General features: G+C 47.5%; 1 long non-coding RNA gene across 19 annotated transcripts in view; it reads right to left on the bottom strand.

Annotated features, from left to right (window-relative positions):
• LOC109443383 (uncharacterized) overlaps window positions 1–16,730 on the bottom strand; it is a 243,067-nt gene extending 226,337 nt beyond the window's left edge. For 3 of the 19 annotated variants that reach the window (XR_016021488.1, XR_016021484.1, XR_012490625.2), the window contains exon 1: window positions 16,128–16,684. This is a non-coding gene — a long non-coding RNA (uncharacterized LOC109443383). Of the gene's footprint in view, window positions 1–14,886; window positions 15,089–15,344; window positions 15,459–16,127 lie in introns of those variants that run through there. The other 16 variants (XR_016021475.1, XR_016021476.1, XR_016021482.1 and 13 more) reach the window with 15 other exon arrangements.
• Window positions 16,731–20,402: the final 3,672 nt, after the last annotated feature.

Consider the following 20,402-nt stretch of genomic DNA (forward strand, 5'->3'; position numbering starts at 1 on the left):
GTCTCTTTCCCTTTGTGGTTCCCCACAGACTGGGTCTTTCCGTCTTTGTGTCTCCAGGTCCTAAAAAAACAACCACCACTATGATGACAGTTACAACAACCAAGACTCACTGAGTTCTTAAAATGGTTCAGACAGTATTCTAAGCCCTTTGTATACATTATTTCATTTAATCCTTAAGACAACTCTATGAAGTAAGTACCATTACAACATTCGTTTTACAGGCAGAACCACTGAAGCTCAGAGAGGTTAAACAGTTTAACCAACATTACACAAGCACATTGGCAGAGCCAGGATTCAAATCCAGGCAGACTGCTCCAGACCTGGCAGGCCTGCCACGTATGGTTGTGCAGGTTGTACACTGCACCACTCTGAAGCCTGCCATTTGTGTCACAGTCTAGCTGGACTAATGTCCCCCAGAAACATAATGCAAGCCATACTCGTATTATCACTTTAAATTTTCCAGTAGCCACATTAACAAATCCTAAAAAGAAACAGGTACAACCAATTTTAATGGTGCATTTTATTTAATCTAATATATCAAAATCTTAGCGTGTCAATACGTAATCAATATAAATAATTATTAAAGATATTTTTCATTCTCTTTTTGTGTGCCGAGACTTAGAATTCCAGTGCACAGGTGACACTTACAACACATTTCAACTCAACTTCCCCACATTTCTAGTGCTCCGTAGCCACATACTGGCTACCAGACTGGACTGCACAGACCCAGCTACAGCTCGAACAAGTCCCAACCTCTCCACATCCCTACACTAAACGGGAGGATGGTGCAGGATTAGTTACCACAGCCAAGATATGGAAGCAATCTAGGTATCCATCAGCAGAGGAACGGACAAAGAAGACGTGGTACATATACGCAGTGGAATATTACTCAGGCATAAAAAACGAATGACATTTTGTCATTTGTGACAACATGGATGGACCCAGAAGATATTATGCTAAGTGAGGTAAGTTAGACAAAGACAAATACTATACGATTTCACTGACATGTGAAATCTAAAAACAACAACAACAAATGAGTAAACAACACAGAAACAGACTCATAGATACAGAGAAGAAACTAACGGTTGCCAAAGGGGAAGGAGTGGGGGGATGAGTGAATTTGGTTTTTGTTTGTTTGTTTTGTTTTGTAATGTTAAAACTTAAAAAATATATATGAGGATGTACTTAATCTCCACGTCTCTTTCACTGTCAGATACAGTTCCTCAACCTTTCATTGAGCCTAGGAGCTAACACCTGCACAGCCCCTTTCAGGGTGTCCTAGACAATAATGCTTCCCTAGTTCTTAACAAAGTTGAAAGTTTCAGAAACTGAGGCTCAGAGAGGTCATCTGCTCAGCCCAGAGTCACACAGCCCACAAGAACCAGAACTCAGGCCCCCTCCCTACAAACCCAATTCACTTGTCTTCACCTACAGCTCGCGAGATGCTCTGCTCAGGCCACCCTAACAAAAGGGTGCCTCCTTCCGGAGAGGGAAAACAACACTTGCCCTGGGAATCATAGACAAGTCGCTGACATTTAATGAACTGCCTGGACATCAACCGAGATCCTGTCATGCACCCTTCCCCGCTTCCGAGGCAGAGGAACATCTGGAAATTTAAACCCCTCAACAGCGGGGAGACATTCTCATCCTTAAAAAGCATAATGTATTACTCCAACCACAAAACCATACTGTCAATCTAGGGGAAGGAGGGTTCAACTTTGCTGTTTCTCAGCTGGGAAGGAGTGTGTTTGCCCTGGGTCCCATGACCTGCTCGAGTACATGAAATGAGCTAATCCACGCTCATTGGTTAAGTCCCAACTCACACAGTGGTGTCCCGCCTCACCCACCCTCCACCCCATCACCGATCAGGTCTGCAGGAGACGCGATGCCTGGACATGAACCTGTGTTTCTCATCTAAACTGGGATTCATCTGCAAGCCCGCTGAACTGGGGGCTCAGGAAAAAACCCACGGGAGCAACCACACCACAAACATCTCTAAAAAAGGCAGAGTTCCAGACCCCCGACGCTCAGCCCTCTCCTTAGAACCATACTCAATCCAGTGCCATTACAGAAGGCTGAAAGAATGGGGATGACCCTTGCAGCTGCCAGATGGGACCCAATATGCTCTGCGGTGTAAGAACAAAGGGACACCTGAGTTCTAATCCCACCTCTGCCATTTCAGCTGGCCGTGGGGGATTTTTCTCCTACTGCTCTGCGCTCCTGAGGGCTGGCAGGAGCTGACATTAAAGAACTTCTCCCAAGTGCCCCCAGCTCTTCCCCATCGCACAGCTCAGTCAATTATCTGGAGCCCTGAGGTAGAGACCACGTGTAGGCAGGAGAGCAAACCACCTAAGACACACAGATCCTAAAGTCAAGCTGCCGGGCTTCAACTCTTGGCTCTGGCCCTGCTCCTTATTAGCTGGCAACTTGGATAGTCATTTACCTCTCTGCCTCAGTTTCTCCATCTGTAAAATGGGGAAATTAATACAGACAACATAAACTGTTTGTAAGGATTAAATGCACAGATTAAGTACAGAGGCAGAGCGCCCAGAGCAGAGGCTGGTACACACCGGCTATTTACGTGCGGGCAGACATGAGTTTCCAGATGAGGACATCATGGTCCATGAATAGCTGTCATTCTGCAGAGACAGGGCTCAAGCATGGAGGCCAGGACTCCAGCACCAGGAATTTGAAAAAAAAAAAAAAAAAAAAATGAAGCAACATGGAGAAAGGGGCTTTGCAAACTGGAAAGCACTGCACCTCCTCATTCATTCAACACATATGGACTGACCACCTGCTGTCCTGGTGGCCCATACTGGTGAGCCTGCTCGGGGCTCACAGGCCATCTGGGCACTACTGAACACGAGGACCCTTGCCATGCGGCTGACTGCAGCGCTGGGGCGTACACACCTGCCCTCGGGGACTCTCTGCCAGGTACAAGAGCGCTGGCTGTTCCCCTCCACTTCACTGCTGGGAAGTAAGGTAAGGCATCCACCTGATCCAGCTGCTGAGAGGATGGACAGGATAATACACGTAGGAGCTGACCTGAGACACCAGCCCGGGATAAACACTAGCTCCTGCACTCCAAAGGATGAGGACTCAGGGCGTCCAGCAAGTGGTCAGGAGATGCACACGGCCACTTCCGGCTGGATGGCCCTGGCCGAGTTTCATACAATGTCTGCCTCATACCAAAAAGCACAGGCAGCAAGAGAGAAAACAGGTGAGTTGGACTTCATCAAAACTAAAGATGCCTGTGCATCAAGGATACTTTCAAGAGGGTGAAAAGACAACCCACAGAATGGGACAAAAGGGATTAACATCCAGAATATAGAAAGAACTCCTGCAAGTCAACACAACAGAAAAAAACATTCTCCAGAGAAGATGTATGACTAACCAATAAGCACCTGGAAAGATGCTCAATATCACCAGTCACGAATGAAATGTAAATCAAAACCACTATGAGATACCACTTCATACGTATTAGGATGGCTGTTGTTTAAAAAAGAACAAGACATTTCACACAGTGGGAGGGAGATAAATGATAAACGTCTAAGTATTACTTTGTCTTGTGCACCTGAAACTGATAAAAAAAAAAAAGTAAATAATAAAAAAATAATAATAATGTAAAAAAAAAAAAAAAACGAAAAGAAAAGAAAAAAGAAAAAAAGAACAAGACAGACTATACCAAGTGTTGGTGAGGATGTGGAGAAAGAGGAACCTTTGTGCATTGCCAGTGGGAATGTAAAACAATACGGCTTCTGTGGAAAACGGTATGGCCGCCGTCCCCCCCAAATTAAACAGGGAATTACCCTACGGCTACCACTTTATTACAGTGATTAATAATACTAAATAGCACTGTGCTGCACTGTAACTCCATAAATGCTGTATTATCATCGCAGGGCTTTTTGGCTCTTATTCTGCATCTCTCAAAGGCAAGGACTGGATCTTCCAAACTATAAAATCCATAGTTGTTCTTCTTTATTCCCCAGAGCCTCGCACAATTCCGGGCACACATTAAACTCCTATAGTTCCCAACCAACTAGGCCCTTATTGAGATTTTCCTCCTCAGTGCTCAGAAAGGTAACAAGATGGGAAACGGACAAGAAGGGGTGGGCTTGTTTCTCCTGAGAGATGATTAGTTTGTTTCTTTAAGCAATTTTTGCTGGTGAGCATTCACTGTAAATACAGTGAAACCTGAACTCGTGCGTGTTCCCCTCATGCAATGGGCAATGGCTAACCAAGTGGGAGGGCAAAAGTCAGAGAGCTGGCAGGAATCCACAGCTGCTTAGCAGCTCACCAACACCTTGTGAGCACAGCAGGATACAAAAGGGCTGGCTTCCTCCAAAACAACAACATGTGTTGAGGGGGTGGAGAGGGAAGAGGAAAGGGAAAAGAACACTGTAGAAGCTCAGAAATTACTCTCCCAGGCACACACAGCAGGTCCCAAAAGCATGCAAGAGGCTGAGGAAGCTATTCAGAATCACATTGCGTGCAAACAGTTCTAAGCGGGAAAATGTTACTACTGTGTATGCAGGAAGGTCCTTGCAGGTGAGGCATTCCAGTCAGCAAAGACTTAAGCAGGGAGCACCCATCATGATATGCTGGTTGGGGGCTCAGACAAGCATGGCATGTCTGGAGGAGCTTGTGCACTGGGAGACAGCCAACCACATGCAGGGGCTGCAAACTGCTGACCTGAGGTCCACATCTGGTCCACCAGATGTATTTTGTTTGGCTTGTGAGTGTTCTTGAAAAATCTGAATTGAAACATTTGAAAATCAGGAGAGTTACATTTTTTAAAAAATGTATATACAGATACATGGCTTCTCTTAAAAAGTAGAAGCATTGGCAACACCACTCATTGTATGTACCTTCTGGTATGGGGAAAGAGGGGCGAGGGGGTGAGGAGCTGGATCTAAGAGCAGATGCCCACCCCGCAGAAAGGGGACTGGTTGTGTGTCAGTCTGCACGTGTCCTATTGTACTCTTTTGGGCCCCCTTGGTGCTTCTATACAATCTGCCCATACTCCTAAACAGATGAGTTTCCGGGTCCTGACAAGAACCCAGGTTTGCAACGCAATACAGTGGGGTGTGAGCTGTGATAACGCAGAGGCAGGGTGCTTGCAGGGGAGGGTCATAGTAGGCTTGGGAGGAAAAAGGAATGCTTCCTGGAGGAGGTGACCCCTGAGCTGCGACATAAAACATAAGTAGGAGTTACGGTAGTTAGGAAAGCAAGTGGGGAAAGGAATCGAAACTGGTCCCCTTTCCCTGGCTGGCTACTTCCCTCTCCGTGTGAGACCTGAATGTTAGAAATGAATCTGTAGACACCAGTCCTCTAGAAGAATGCCATCATCCAAAACTTCAACATTATTTCAAGCCCCACGTTCTCCAGCTGCCCCGACCAGACAAGCTTTCTTTCTGATCCAGGCCAGAAGTGTCCACCGGGCTAAAAGCACTCAGCCTTCAGGGTCGGTGAAGGGCTGGGTCCTTATCCTGGCCCCATCATTCATGTCCACTCAGCAATTCAATCAATACTTACTGAGGGCCGATTATGCAGCAGGTACTTGAATTAATCATGAGAAGCCATTACAAGCTTTTAAATCGTTTCCTTTTCAGGATCTAGTTTGCCGCTTTAAAATATCACTCCTTCCTGCCAGGAGGAGGGCAAGAGTGGGAGCAGGGAGACAGCCAGGACCTTCGTGCCTCAGGGAGGTGGGTACTCACTCCCAGGAGGGGGTTCTGGCGCCTGTGATGTCAGGTCGTACTGCTGCACCAAAGATGAGGTAGTTAGTTGCATAATCACGGTCAAGGGTGTCAGGAATCCTTCAGGTATAAACTGAATGCACAAGACAATTTCCACAGGTTACAATCACTGAAATAGCGATCCCCCTTTACTTGGGCATGTCTCACTTAAAAAAATAAATAAAAACCTCTGTTTTTCCTTTTTAACAGAATGAGCATGTGAGAAATGTCTCTAATTGAGAAAGCATGTACGGAATGTCTAGAGAAATGATAGGGAAGAGATCCCCGCCACTGGCCAGGCTCAAGGCCTGAAGACAGCAGAGGCTCAGGCCAGCCAGGACCTCTGCAGGAGCAAAGGCCAAGGGCAGCCTCCAAGCTCCTCTTCTATTCCCAGAACACAAGTCTGGGACGCTATCTCCTCCCAGGTGTCCCGAGGTGGGGGAGGGATATGCAAGGACAGCTGGAAGCCCAGCCTGCTGCAGGAAGCCATGGGTCCCCACTGGCAGCGTCCTCTGAGTGTAAACCAGGCCAGGACTCTCTGGCCTTCAGCTCCTGGGTTTTTCATGGACCAAATGCAGTCGTCTGTTTTGTAAAAAGTGATGCTCCACAGGGCAGGTGAGATCTCGTTCTGAAATCTCTAAGTGGGAAGATTGGTTGAAGTGATCCCAAGGCTGCCACTGGCCCCGGCTGCATGAATCATGACTTAAGTGGGACTATGGAATAAACCCTGTCACAAGAAATGCCGGAAGGGACCTTTATTCCTACAGTTGCTGTTCCACAAAGTCCAGGGGACTTTCCACACACAGCACCTTTTGTTTTTCCTATTTCCTTCTGAAAAATGGGGAAAGTCAAGCATCCTGCAAGAAGGTAACTGGTGCACTCTCAGCTACATTACTAGCATGTTCTTCTGACTCCAGGCCGGCGACACCATGTGTGGATGGATCCCTCTGAGACACGACTCTCATCTCGTCCCTGCCCCTGTTCAAAACCTTCCATAGCTCCCTATTAGCTGCTGATAAAGTCCAAGCGCCTCTGCTGGGTTTGGAGGGCCCCTGGCTACCTCTTCAGTCCCACCTGGAACCCCTCCAACTTTGCCCTCCAAGCAGAAGTCCTTTCTATCTCCAAACAAAATACTATTGAACCTGTCCTCTTCTCTCCTCTCTAATGCCAGAGCCGGGTCCAGGACCCTCTCCTAGATCGCTGCAACACAGCCTTTAAACAGGCCTCCAGTTTCCACTGTCAGCCATCCAATCCATTGTTGAACCAGGAAAAAGGTCAATCAAATCAGGCCCGATCCCCGTAGCAGCTCATAAAGCACTATGGCCCTCCAGTGACCTGGCACCTGCCCACCCTGGACCCCATCCTGTGTCTCTGACCCCTGGAGCTTCCCTCCACTCCACCCCACCCACAGGAGTCCCTTGATACGGTGAATGCCCCCAAATGTTTTCCTGCCCTGGGTTCTTCACACAGGCTGTTCTGTAGGGCCAGTATCACCTTCCCTCAGACTACTTGTGAAAGACATGTAAAGAACCTAGAACTTAGAACCATGAACGTGTTGTCCTAGGTACTCCAAGTCTGTTTTCCTTTCCATATGTTTTCAAACGTGTGAGATACTATGTATGTATATATCCATCCTCGTATTCTTTTAAAAAGCATTAAAGGTCAAGTAACCTTTGAGCCTCACCACCAGCCCCATTCTCTCCTCCCTGCCCGGATGAGGATAGTGAGTTTGATCTAGAACTTTCCAGTTCATATCCATCTCTAAGTATCCATAAATAACACCTAGCATGAGCTGTGAATTCTCAAGTTTACCTAGGAGGGGGCTGCACATATGTTTCCGATTTCACTGCATACTGTCCACCGGTCCCTCAAACGACCTCACACGCTCACTAGCTGCGTGGGGGATCCGTGCCAAGCCTTGAGTCAGAATTCCTATTTTGGGCACATTTTAAAATACAAAAATGTGCCCCTTGGAAACAACCCAAATGAATGTCCTTCAACTGGAAAAAAAGTAAAAGGACAGCGGAAGAGACATAGAAGAGACCCCCTCTTCAGCAATCAAAACGACCAAACTACTGATGACACCACCACAGGAGGAATCATGTATGATGCTAAGTGAGAGAAACCAGACTCAAAAAGGCAAAATTGTAAGGAAGGTCAGAAAACAAATCAGGGGTTGTTGGAAGTGGAGGAGGCGATTGACTATAAAGCGCCCAGAGGGAAGTTTGGAGGTGATAGAAGTGGGTGATGAGGGATGGTGATGTCTGCACAGCGGTGTACATTTATCAAATCACCCAGCATGGCCCCCTCGAAAGAGTGACTTCTGCTGGATAGACCTCAGACCTCAATAAACCTGACTTATTAGCAAGATTCTGAATCTTTTCACATGTACCATGCACTTGGCTTTCTTCTTTTGAGAACTGTTTGCTCATGTCTTTTACCCCCTTTGCTGCGAGGTTGTTCGGACCTTTGGGAACTCTTTCTTCTTAATTAGTATAGCTTTTTTTGTAGTTGTTAGACATGCATTTTCTCTTTAATGTATTGTCATATTTATCCATCTTTTCCTTTTGTTTATTCTTTTCTCCTCCTCCCGTTAACTTCTCCCAAGTCTCACTCAAATGCAAGGTTTCGGTGTTAACCCCCTCACCCCGGGTAAACTATCCACTCACATTATTCTGTTTCATATTCTTTCATAGTGCTTATAATAATGTTATTTTGTGTATGTTTGCTTCTTTGTTTGTCTCCCCCACTAAATAATAAGCTTCTTCAGAACTGGTACCACATCTGTTTTGATCACTACTAAATACCCAAGGCCTAGAATAGTGTTTGTTTGGCATAAAATAAGCATTCTAAAAATATCTGCTGAATAAATGAAAGTACAGAAAAAACCCATACAGGTGCATATGGTATATGTAAACAAGTGTCTAGCATGCAATGTACACTGTACATAAATGTTAATATCAGTGTATCATGAACAACAAACATCACACATCTAACCAGAAAACAGAAAATTTGGCTTTGGTGCAAATCTCATGAGCCACAATATTTACCTAAAACTTTTAAAATATCGAGAGGCTCTGATGCAATAATCCTAGGACTGGGGATTTATCAAATTTTTTTTAACTTGATATATATAAACAGTCTATTATGAGCTAAGAATCCAAATCAAAAGAATGATTAAGTAAGCAATTTAAGAGCCACTGAACTGAATAATAAAATATTATCTACCTAATAAAAATGACAGAATAAAGGATATGTAATAATATTCAGGAATACCTATAACTTAATGACTATGAAGTCAGGATGCAAACATATATATAGCGCAGTTACAATTTTTTTAAAACAATAATAAAAATACAACAGTGATTATATTTAACTCAAGAAATAGGTTACCTTTTATAGACTTCCCCTCCCCCATTTTTAAAGATAAGCTTGTATTTCTTTCATTTGAGAAAAGATAGTTTAAATTTCCTTAGTCACAGTTCTTCTTTCATTTGAGGAAAGATAGTTTCAATTTCCTTAAATTTCCTCCCCCGTTCTGTCCACCAAGGGCCTGGAATCCCCAACTCAGATACCTCCCACTACAAACCCAGCCTCCGTATTGCGTTTGCCATCTTTGTGCATATAAATCTGGGAAGGTACCATCCTTGGAAAGTGCCCAGAGTTTGCAAGACCCATTTAAATAAATGGCTTCTGCCCAGTCATTAAGGCTCTTTAGAGTCCCCTACCCTCCAGCCTACCTGGCGGTCCTACCTCTTCCACCTCAGCAACAGTCCCAAGGCTCAGGGCCCTCACCTCTCTGTTCCCTGACTGCAATGTCCTTGCTGAGACCACAGAACCGTCACCCACTTCACTCCTGGGTGAGGATTCTCAACCACACCACACCTGACTGCCTGTGGCCCCATTTCGACCTGCCCTCCCTCCATCCTAGCAGATACTCTGCATCTCACCCATCCCGGGAGCTTCCTGAAGACTGGATGGTTTCTTACTCACTGCAGAATCCCCTGTGCCTGGCACTCATTCGATTCACTGCAAGCCTCCCAAGTCCCAGGCATTGTTCTAGGGCCGCACGGGCCGATGGAAGGAGAATGTGAGCCATGGACGTACATTTTTCGATTTTCTAGTAACCACGTTAAAAAAAGCAAAAAAAAAAAACAAAAAAAACAGGTGAAAGTAAGTGGACTAATATATCATATTTAACCCAATATATCCAGAGTTTCATTTCAACGCGCAATCAACATTAAAGAATTCCTTAATGAAATACTTCACATTATCTTTTGGGGACTAAGTCTTTGAAATGCCATGTGTATTCTCCATGCACAGTACGTCTCCATTCAGACTGGCTTTACTACACGTGCTCAGTGGCCAGTGCAGCTTTCACTGCTTCTGGGGACACCGCCATGAGCAGTCCAGAAGCCCATTACTTCTGGCCACAGCCAACACGACCAGCCGACCAGCACCTGCGTTACGTGCATGTTTGTGGCGGATGCCCTAGCTTCTGACTCGGATTTAGTCTGTTCTCAACACAGCAGCCAGACTGAATCAGATCAAATCGGCTTTGTATGGAAAACCCTTCATCGGCTCCCCATTGCACTGAGTACAAGACAAGTCTTTAGAAAGGCCTGAAAACTTCACGGAAAGCACCGTTGCTCTCTGGTTTCCCCGTCTGCCTGGGGGCCTTGCTCATACCACTCCAAGCCACTCTTCTCCTTGCTGCTCCTTCTCACAGGCCCGCTCCTGCCCACAGCCTCTCTCCTGGCTCTCCCCTGACACACTGTCCTCTACACTAACTCCTTCACTTCCGTCTCGGCCGCTCCAAGGTCAACTTCTCAGTGGAGCCTGCCTTGACCAGCCAACTTCATACTGTAGCCCACCCAGCCCTGCAGACCCTGACCCCACAGATGCATTACTCCGTTAAGCCCTCTTACTCTCCTTTCCTTGTGTATTGTGTCTACTGTTCTTACCTGCCTATCCCAGCTGTAATGTAGGCCCCATTCACACAGAAATCTCAGAAATCGTTTCATGTTCCTTTCTGCATCCCCAACACCAAGAACATTGCTCAGCACAGAGTAAGCACACGATAAATATTTGCTGAATTAATGAAAATGAATGAAATGCAGTAGGGCCTCTGCCTTAGAGTTTACAGTTTAGTGAAAGCAGACAGATATATGGACTATCAAGTAAGGATAACCTCTGCTTTAATTTGCTCCAACTGCCATCTGGGGAGGCTTACACAATATAAATTGTTTCTCACAGCTCTAGAGGTTGGGAAGCCCACTATCAAGGTGGCAACCGATTCAGTCTCTCGTGAGAGCTCTCTTCCTGGCTTGTCAACAGCCACCTTCTCTCTGTGTCCTCGCAGAGAAGAAAGCTCTCTGGCGTCTCTTCTTATAAAGGCACTAATCTTATCATGAGGATTTGACCTTGACGACCTCAGCTCCCCCTATTCACCTCCCAGAGGCCCTGTCTCCAAATACCATCACAATGGGGGGTTAGGATTTCAACATATGAATTTTGGAGGGATACAAACAACAAGCACCACGGAGAAAAAGAAAACTCAGGAAGGGAACTGGGGGAAAGGCAGGTTGCGGTTTATGAGGCAGCCACCAAAGGAAAATATAGCAACTACCCAGTACATAGTACCTCACGCCAGGCCCTGTGCTTGGCACCTTTCTTCTATTAACACAGTGGTGCCAGAGCCAGTCTGCTTTTGCCTGCCGGGCCCCTATCTATTCCTCCTCTCCCTCTGAGGACCTTGCTGCCTCCACTGCATGGCTTGGACTCGAACAGAAGCTTTAAGGAGGCAAAGATTGTTTGTCTCTTTTGCATCTCCAGCATCTAGACCGCCTGGCACCCAGCGATTGCTTAGTAAAGGAATCCATCCATCAATGTGGATGAATCCGTTTGGAACAGAGTAGCAAATATTGGCTGGGGCTCATTTACCAGGAAAAGGGAGTCCTGAAGAATAATAAATAATAACAATTGCTTTTATGTCTTACTCAAGAGCTTACTTCCTCTATGCTAAGTGCTTTGCACCATCCCTGGGAGGGAGAAATGTTCTCCTCCCTGAGCTGTAGCTGAGAAAATGGAGAGAGAGAGAGAGAGAGAGAGAGAGAGAGAGAGAGAGAGAGAGAGAGAGAGATTAAGTAACTTGCAAAAGCAATGCCACCGGAGGGGTGCCCTCAGATTCCTATCCTTTTCTGAGCCCTGCTCCTGCAGCTTTCCTGGCTTCTTACCTCTTTCTTACTTATATTAGCCAGCATTCCTTTCAGATGTTTGCAAAAAGCCCTAGTGAGGCCACTGCCACCTTAGGAGCTAAGTAACCAGAATGTAAACTTTACACATTAAAATGTGTTCAGAAACCACTACTCCCAGCAGCCACAGGAAGTAACAACACCTGATAATTATAACAGTAATAATATTAGCTCCCCGTGAGTGCTTAAGACGCGCCCAGGCACTAAATGCTTGCTGTTCTTCCTCTGTTTGCTCCTCACAACCACCTATGAAGCTGATGTCGCATCACTCGCTCACTTCTTAGAGAACACTGAGGCTTAGTGAAGTAACTTGCCCCAAAGTAAAGGAGATCTGTGCTGCTCCTCAGATGTCCACAGATGCCTTCGGCTGCTTTCTGGTTGCTTTCGCTTTCTTCAGTGTCCCTTCCCTAGGGACAAACCAATCCAAGTCCCACCACGTCAGGCTATTTCACATCTAAGAAGACAAGGGACCATAGCGTGTTTCCTTGAAAACAAGGCAGTTCTTGACAGCCACCTGACTGAACAAAGTACCAGGGCCCAGTTAGCCCCCAGACCTATGAAGATGACTCCCCCCTCCCCCAGCTTGTCACGGCTCTCAACAAGATCATGGTCAACCAGGGAAAAGAGCCAAGTAAACAAATAATCCTGCATCTCAGGTTACCTACCAGGCACCGGCAAAACACCACCCCATAACCTCCTGCCCCCCTGACAGAGGAAGAGAAAAATAAAAGAAAGGCCACTCAGAATTCTGCAATTAAAAAATGACTGAGATCTCTCTGTTTTATGACCCAGCATTGTTTTTGGCTTTAATGGTAGGGTTGAGAGAGGGGGGGCCACCACAATCTTTGTATTGTTAGGGTCACCACAGGACCTAACAACACACTCAGGATAGAGGCAGGTACTCAGAATGGTTGGGGGGAGTTTGGGGGGTGCGGGTGTGATCATTTGCAAACAGAGTTCCAGCTCCCATTCGCTGTGAAGGTTCCGAGTAATTAAACGCTGTAGCTAAGCCAGGCAGGACGCCTGGATATAGCATTTTGCAAATACTCATGGATTCTGCACCAAGACTGAGGCTTCGGATCTCTACCCATGGCTTCTGCTCGGGCCCCAGAGACCCCATTTCCCAGACCCCCAGCCCAGAACTTTCCCCACACTGAAGCCCCCACCCCAACCTCCCACGGCTTCTTGGCCCCCCTGGCAGCCCCCTGCTGCACCAAGGCAGGACAGGCCCACAGCCAGAGCAAGTGGTGTCTTCATGCAAGGTTCTGGATTTTTCTATCTGTGCCTGGGTGAGACAGGGAGAGTGGAGAACACACTCCATCCTCCTGTTCCAGGCCGAGAAGCATCCTTTGCTTGTTCTGAATGTCACTGCCCTCTAACTTTTGGGAAGGGGCCCAGTGAGTTGGATGGACGGTCTTGGTGCAAATCCAGGTGAATCTGTCACTTCCTAGTTGTGTGACTTGGGGGGATATTTTTAACATCTCTGAGCTGTGGATTCCTCATTTGCAAAATAGCAATAATAACAATCTTACCTTATACAATTTTTTAAGAGATTAAACAAGATACTACATCTAAAGCATTCAGAACGGAGGTTGGCCCACAATAAGGATGCCAGCCTTGCTAGACATTTTACTGTAACTGCCTCGTGCAGGTGTAGGGAGCACAAATTGCAAAGAACAGGTTTGACATAATATACGATCTCCATGCTATTACAAGGAACCATCGTTATTGTTATTGTAATTATTAATTACTAGTACTGTGATTAGTTACTTGAGGCCAGAAAAACAAGAGACAGAGGAGGCACCTATCAAAGAGCTCATTTTAGTACTGTTTTCCTGTAAGGCCTAGAATTTCTCAGGTTTTATACGGAAGGTGTAGACGTGACCCTCAATGGGGCTCATCCATGGTCAAAATTATTCTAGGTTATTGCTCTATTCCCATCTTCAGTCAGGGTACCCCTGCAGACACAGGTGTACAAAGGTGGGGGGCTTGATCTCTTAAAGAGACCACAAACCAGCGTCAGGGGGGAAACAAAAACTGGGAGAGTGTCATGTCTACAACTATGAAAGGAAACCCCAAAATAAAAATCCGAGGGTCCAGGAGGGCATCTGACATTTAAAATACACATGGTGAAGTACAGCCATTAACAGGAGAGCAGCTACCTCTCCAAAAACTAAGGACCTGACCAGGCAACTATCCAAGGTCCTCGCTTCCCCAGGAAAGGGTCCATCTGCGGTTGGACTGACCAAATTCAGGTACACTCACACCAAGAGTAGGGAAGAAAGGTGTCTCATCGACCAGGAGACCCCTTAGTGGAGCTGTCCGAGAACAGTGTCCGCCCTGGGCAGACAGAGGACCCCATGCATGGTAAACACAGGCTCCCAAAACCCAGCCAGGCTGCCTGCCTGCCATTCAGAGGAGAAAAGCTAAAAGCACAAGGGATTGACTGGATGTAGATGGTGGGTTTTTAGACCAGCAATCACACAAACCAGTGGGGGTCAGAGAGTCCACAACTGAGACAAAGAACCCCTCTTTCCAGCCCAGAAAAGCTCTAGCCAGGGACAGAAGAGCACATCAGACAGCATGGGGGCGCAGGGGAGGGGAGAGCCAGGACGATCAATGAGAAAAAGAAACTGATTTCTTCCACTTTTCAAAAGAAGCCTGGTTTATGCAAAATTCTGCACTCACATTAGGTAAAGAAACAATAACAGCAGAAAAATCATCCTTAACCAGGCAAAACAACAATGTGACTACACAACAAATTTCCTCTGGGTTCAATGGGTACAGCCTTATGGTGGGAACTGGACCCACCGGGCCTTTCCACCCCCAGACTCACACGTGGAATTCCAGCCGGGCCCTCATGCCAAGGCTTTAGACCACGAGGCTGTCCTCACCTCCAAGATGTGTAACTCCTCTCCAACAGTGGAGACCAGGCCACGAGGCTCTGCCCAGCGAGGGACTCTGTGTTTGTCCTTGTGCTGCTTCCAGGAAGGTTTTTCTCCTAATAAATCTTTCAGGAAGTCCCACTCAGGGTTCGGAAGATCCACACGACCCCCTTGGCTGGAGACTTACAAAGACTGGCTGTGACCACAGGACTGTCAAATGAACAAGCCTCGACATGTCACCACCAGTATGCAAATTAGCCCTGCATCGTCCCATAACAAACAGCAAGGCAGATACAACCCCTGTGTCCCCAGAGCCCAGGCCCACCCACCACACACAAACACGGGTTTCCTCCGGGAACAAAACAGCTGCAATAGCGGGGACTAATAGTGTTGGTGAGGTGGATGAGAGGGGCTGCCAGCCTCTCTCTGGAAAACATAAGTCTAGAAAGGAAACCCCAAAACCTCACCCTCTTCTCCCTTAAAACCTTCAGGAGTGATTTGCTCTCTTCTCGTCTCCTCTCTTCTAGAAGGGCCTGAAGTTAGATGCTCCAGTGAATAGAAGAATATTCCACGCCTGCAAACTATCAGGAAAATTCTTGTTGTATCCACACACCAAACACATGCAGCCTCGTGGCTGCCCTTCCTGAAAGTCTACACCAGACCACAAACCCTGGCATAAATAAGAGCTCATTAGCCGAAAGAGAATAACCCTAATTAAATCAACAGCCCATCCAAAAAGAAAGAATTATGGAGATAAGGCTGTGCGGGCACCCAGCAAATCTGGAAAGGCAAAGCAAAAGCAGAGAAAGTTTCAAAAAACAGAGCTGCTGAGTCTTCGGAAATCGTCTTGTGGGGGGGATGGTCGGAGGATGGAGAGAGCATCATACGGCTCACAGACTTCCAGTCTCGCAAAAGGGGCCTCCAAACCACATCTGCGACCCCAAATACATACTGATTACAGATGGTCTATTTTTAGAGATTAGGTAATACACCCTTGATCAAGTGCATAAAATCCAGAATTATCTCCATGCACAGGGCATTTGATGTCACTCTCCTCCCCTCCCCCCTCCCCAAACGCCCAAACTCGCTGCCAGTCTCGAGTCTGGTGATGAGGAAAGTACATGGTTAACACACACAGATCAGAATCCGAAAGCCCCTTCCTCTGTCCAGCCACTCACTGCACACCCCTACCCCCAAGGCCCCGAAGCTTGCGAGTTTCCAGAAACGCAGAGGAAAAAATTCTAACTTACTGGAAGGTGGATCCAAGCCGTGTCACCGGAGCCGCCAACATCCTTCCCGCGTGGAGATCCACTCGGGGGCTGCTCGCGGGTACCTGGGCCCAGCCTCGCTCGCAGCCCCTCGCTGCTCCTCGGAATGCAGGCCGCCCCAGCCCTCCCGGCCCGAGGGCCCATGTGCTCGGCGTCCGCACGCGCTCTGCCCGCTGGAGCGCTGGGCTGGCGGGCGGCCCGTGACGTCACGGCGGCTCGCGCTCCGGGCCGCGGGGGAGGGGAAGCGCGCGCCGCAGGGCCAGCCGCGTGCGTCCTGGGCCCGGTGCTCCGGGCTCTGCAGGCTCCCCGCCGCCCGGCCCTCTGCCCCTTGCTCCCCTCCGCCGGCTACCCGAGCAGCCCGGGCCACCGAGCGCTGGAGGGCGGCGTGCAGGCGCGGCGGGCCTGGGCCGCCGCGGGCCCAGAGCGCGCAGGGGAGGGCGCGCTCCGGATGGGGATGGGGTCCTAGCGGCACTGGCCCCGGGGCCGAGCGAGCCAGCGCCAACCCCCGGGGGATGCCGGCTCGCGTGTGCTTGGCGCTTTCCGTGGCCCGGCTCTCTGCGCTCCTCCCCACCCCCGGCGTCTGGGAGGCAGGGAGTCTTCCCACTTGCCAGATGGGGAAGGCGAGTTCAGTAACTTATAAGGACCAAGGTGCTCTGAGATGGGAGCACGTCGTCGCGCACAAGACCCCTGACTTAGCTTCATCCCTAGTGATGCAAGCGCCTCTTTGGGAACCATCCAGCACCCGTGGGCCTGGTGAGGAGGGCAAGCACTTTCCCTCCTCCTTCGACATCTCCAGCTGTCCCCAAGGGCTGAGGTGGTCAAACCCTTGCAGAGGGCCGGCTATCTGCACCGCCCCCTCCACTGGAGAGAATTAAAGTAGCCCCTTGAATCCCCAGTAGTCTCCGCAAAGGAACCAGAGAATGCCGGCCTCCTGCGTGAAATGTGTTTATCTTTCTTTCTTGACATAAGCCCAGGGACAGGACCGATGCACGGAGCTGCCTCGGTTCATTTCAACATTTTTGGAGCACTTACATGGAGCCAGGCGCCCTGCTAGACGATGGGAAGGAGGGACTAAAAGCCGAGTTAGGCACAGACCATAGAAGGAGATCACAGTCCTGGGAAAAGATGGACACGCCAAGAGGGCAATTTTAATATAATGGAAACGAACGCTGCCCCTCTTCCCAGTGCCCTACGCTCCCTAATATTTCATTCCACCCAGGGATCTTTGGCCCCTTCACCCCTCAACTTCTCCTATTCTAATGGCGATGGCTTCTTCCCAGCGTGAATAGTTCTCCTCTTTGGAAAAAGAAAAAAAAAAAAAAACTTCGGTTGATGCTCATGTGCCGCCTGCTACACGCATTGATTTATAATCTTGAAACGTGTGTTTTGTGCCTGGCTCCCTCTGAGGGGCTGGACAGGTGTCTGAACTGCAGTTATTGAACTTCTGCGTCTATTTAGGGCGTGGTGGTTGTCCTTTCACTACTCATATGTTCTCTCAGGAACCAACCCTGGTTTCCTTGGGGAAGCCCTTATCCTGCTAGATGCCCCAAGGCCAAGAGAAGCCCAGCTTCTAGTCATAGCAACCTATCCATTTGCTGGGTCCTTGGCCCTAGCTACCGGATGCTTCCTGTTAGTTGTCTGCACGGGGGCTTCTCCTGGCTAAAAGACACCTTGACCCAGGACTCACTCAACCGCGACTTGGTGTCCGCTTGCCCTCTTGCCCTGAGGCACTCATCTTAGATTCACATTTTCCCTTTTAAAACATCCCTCTTTAAAAAGAACATCTGGTGGGGTGTTTTTTTTTTTTTTTTTCAAAAAAAAAAAAATACAAAGACGATATCTTAATATCCCTATCATCCCAAATTGATTATCAATTACATTTTGGTCCATCTGCTTCCAATTGTTTTTAGAATATCATTTGCTACAATATGGGTACATTGTAAAAAATTAAAACTACGCAGGAAAATACGGAAAACAAAACCAAAAATTTTATCAGCCAGAAATAACTTCCATGACTATTAGCTAAATCCCAGCCATGTTATTAGGCATAGATAGACTATATCTATACTATATATAATTTATATAGCACAGACATATATATTTTTATATATATGTATCATGAATATTAGATAAATACATAAATATTACACAGCTTTTAATATATCATAGGGATGTATATAGTTACATGGATATGGATAAATGCAGGGTTGAAAGATAGGAAAAATTAATTTATTTTAAAATATTAACACCTTATAGTTGCTACTTTTAAATTTAAGTTATTTGTTTTTAATAGAAGAGAAGGACGCTAAGATGAGGCTGAAGGAATTGTTAAATGTTAAATCTTTCTTTACCACATTTTCCTAAATAATTCGGCAAGGGCTCCAAAAAGAGATGATGAGCCAGACGAAGACAGTGAAGTAATGGTGTTAATATTTGTGGATACAGGCAACTCCTTGCTGTGACTTTAGCACATTTCCTCCCATCTTTTACTTCACCTCCTGTATCTGTTCGCCGCGTTATTGTTTTTCAGTTGCCACCCTCCACTGTGCATCTGAAATCCCCACGGTTATTTGGTATTGGGTCTACACTTAAATAATTTCACGCTCACAACCAGTCTTGCCCTTTTCTACGTCGGCTTCCTTATCTACAAAATCCACCCATTCGTGTATCATGCATGTGCCAGGCACGGACTAGTCCCCGAGTCTCTGTGGGCAATTAGAAAGGCAAAGTCCCTGCTCTGGAGAGGATTTCATTCTAGTGAGAAGAGGCAGACAAATAATCCAAGAGACAAGGTGGTTTCAACAGTGATAAACGCTATTGAAAGGCTAAATCTGGGTGAAGAGCTAGAAAGGGCGGGGGCGGGAAGGGAAAGCGCTGTAGACAATCTGACCAAGAAGCTAGCTAGCTGTGCAGACTGGAGAGAATGTTCCAGGCCAACGGAACGTCAAGGGCAGAGGCCCGGAGGCACATGAAAACAAGATCATCAATCATTTCACAAAGGCTTATTGAGTCAGACAGGCAAACAGTGGCAGTCATCCTTTTCTCTTGGGTCAGGAGTCACGTGTCATCAGCTTGCCATTGTATCCCCAGCACCAGCTCAGTAAATATGTGTAGAACCAATGAGTGAATGAATGAACGGACATCCTGGATCCTGTGATAGCAGAAGGAAAAAGGAAAGGTGCCAGGTGCGGGAGAAGTACAAAGGGAAGCATCTATTTGGCACAGGCTGAGAAAGCTCCCCAGGGAAGGTCTCCACGACTGAGCTGAAAGTTGAAAAATAGCTTGGAGTTTGCCGGTTTGACAGAGAGGAGAATGGGGACATTTGGGCAAAGGGAACGACGTGTATGCTTGTGGAATTTGAAAAACTCTAAACACTTCGGTGTGGCTAGAATATAAAAACCACTATTGGAAAAGTGGTGAAGGGTAAACAGGACATAGAGGGGTAGACCAGAGTCTGAGAGGCCTGGAATCCCGTGCTGAGTGATTTAGCCTTTTTCCTAAAAGAAGGAGGAAGCCACTGAACACCTGTGAGCAGGTCTGAGGTGGCGTGAGCTGTCCTGCTTTGTAGAAAGACTGCTGCGATAGTCATGCAGATGACAGATTTCAGATTGGGAGGTGGTGGCAGAAATCCTGCTGAGAACCAGTAAGAGTAGGAACCCCAGCAGTTGCCTTCGGAATGGAGAGAAAGCGGTGAGGGCAAAAGAACATTTAGGAAAACAAACCCACCTGGTGAAGAAAGCTAGGGGAGATGGAGGGAGGAATCAAACGTGTGGACCAGGTTTCTAGTTTCAGCAGTTGGGGTTGGTGGTACTGTTCATTCAGATGGGGAACGTGTGGACAAGATGCAAATATGGGGGGGGCATGGGGTACACTTGATCACAGAGTAGTCGAGTTGAACAAACCTTTGGGCCTGCCAAACGAAGTCCAGGAGGCAGGTGGCTCTCAGAGTCTCACGACGATGGGAGGGGTCTCCGCTGAAGATATCAGTTTCACAGTCATCAACATAAAGAACAGTGGCTGATGCAGTGAGCTGTATATCGTGAGCTCACCCCGGAGCTCACACACACGCAGGCAGGGAGTGTATTTAAGTGAGCCGAGGATCCAATTCTGAGGAATGAACATTTATGGGGGGGGGGGGGGTGAAGAAAGAGGCGGAGGCGGCTTCTACTCAGAATGGTCTCTGAAAACCTCCGATTTGAAATTCAGTCCTCTGCTTTCAGCCTGACCTCAAAGGCCCTAATCGTGGTTAGGACTGGC

The sequence above is a fragment of the Rhinolophus sinicus genome, chromosome 6 (assembly GCF_057876585.1).
Source record: "Rhinolophus sinicus isolate RSI-liver-muscle chromosome 6, RSI-T2T, whole genome shotgun sequence".
In the NCBI taxonomy this organism is placed as follows: domain Eukaryota; kingdom Metazoa; phylum Chordata; class Mammalia; order Chiroptera; family Rhinolophidae; genus Rhinolophus; species Rhinolophus sinicus.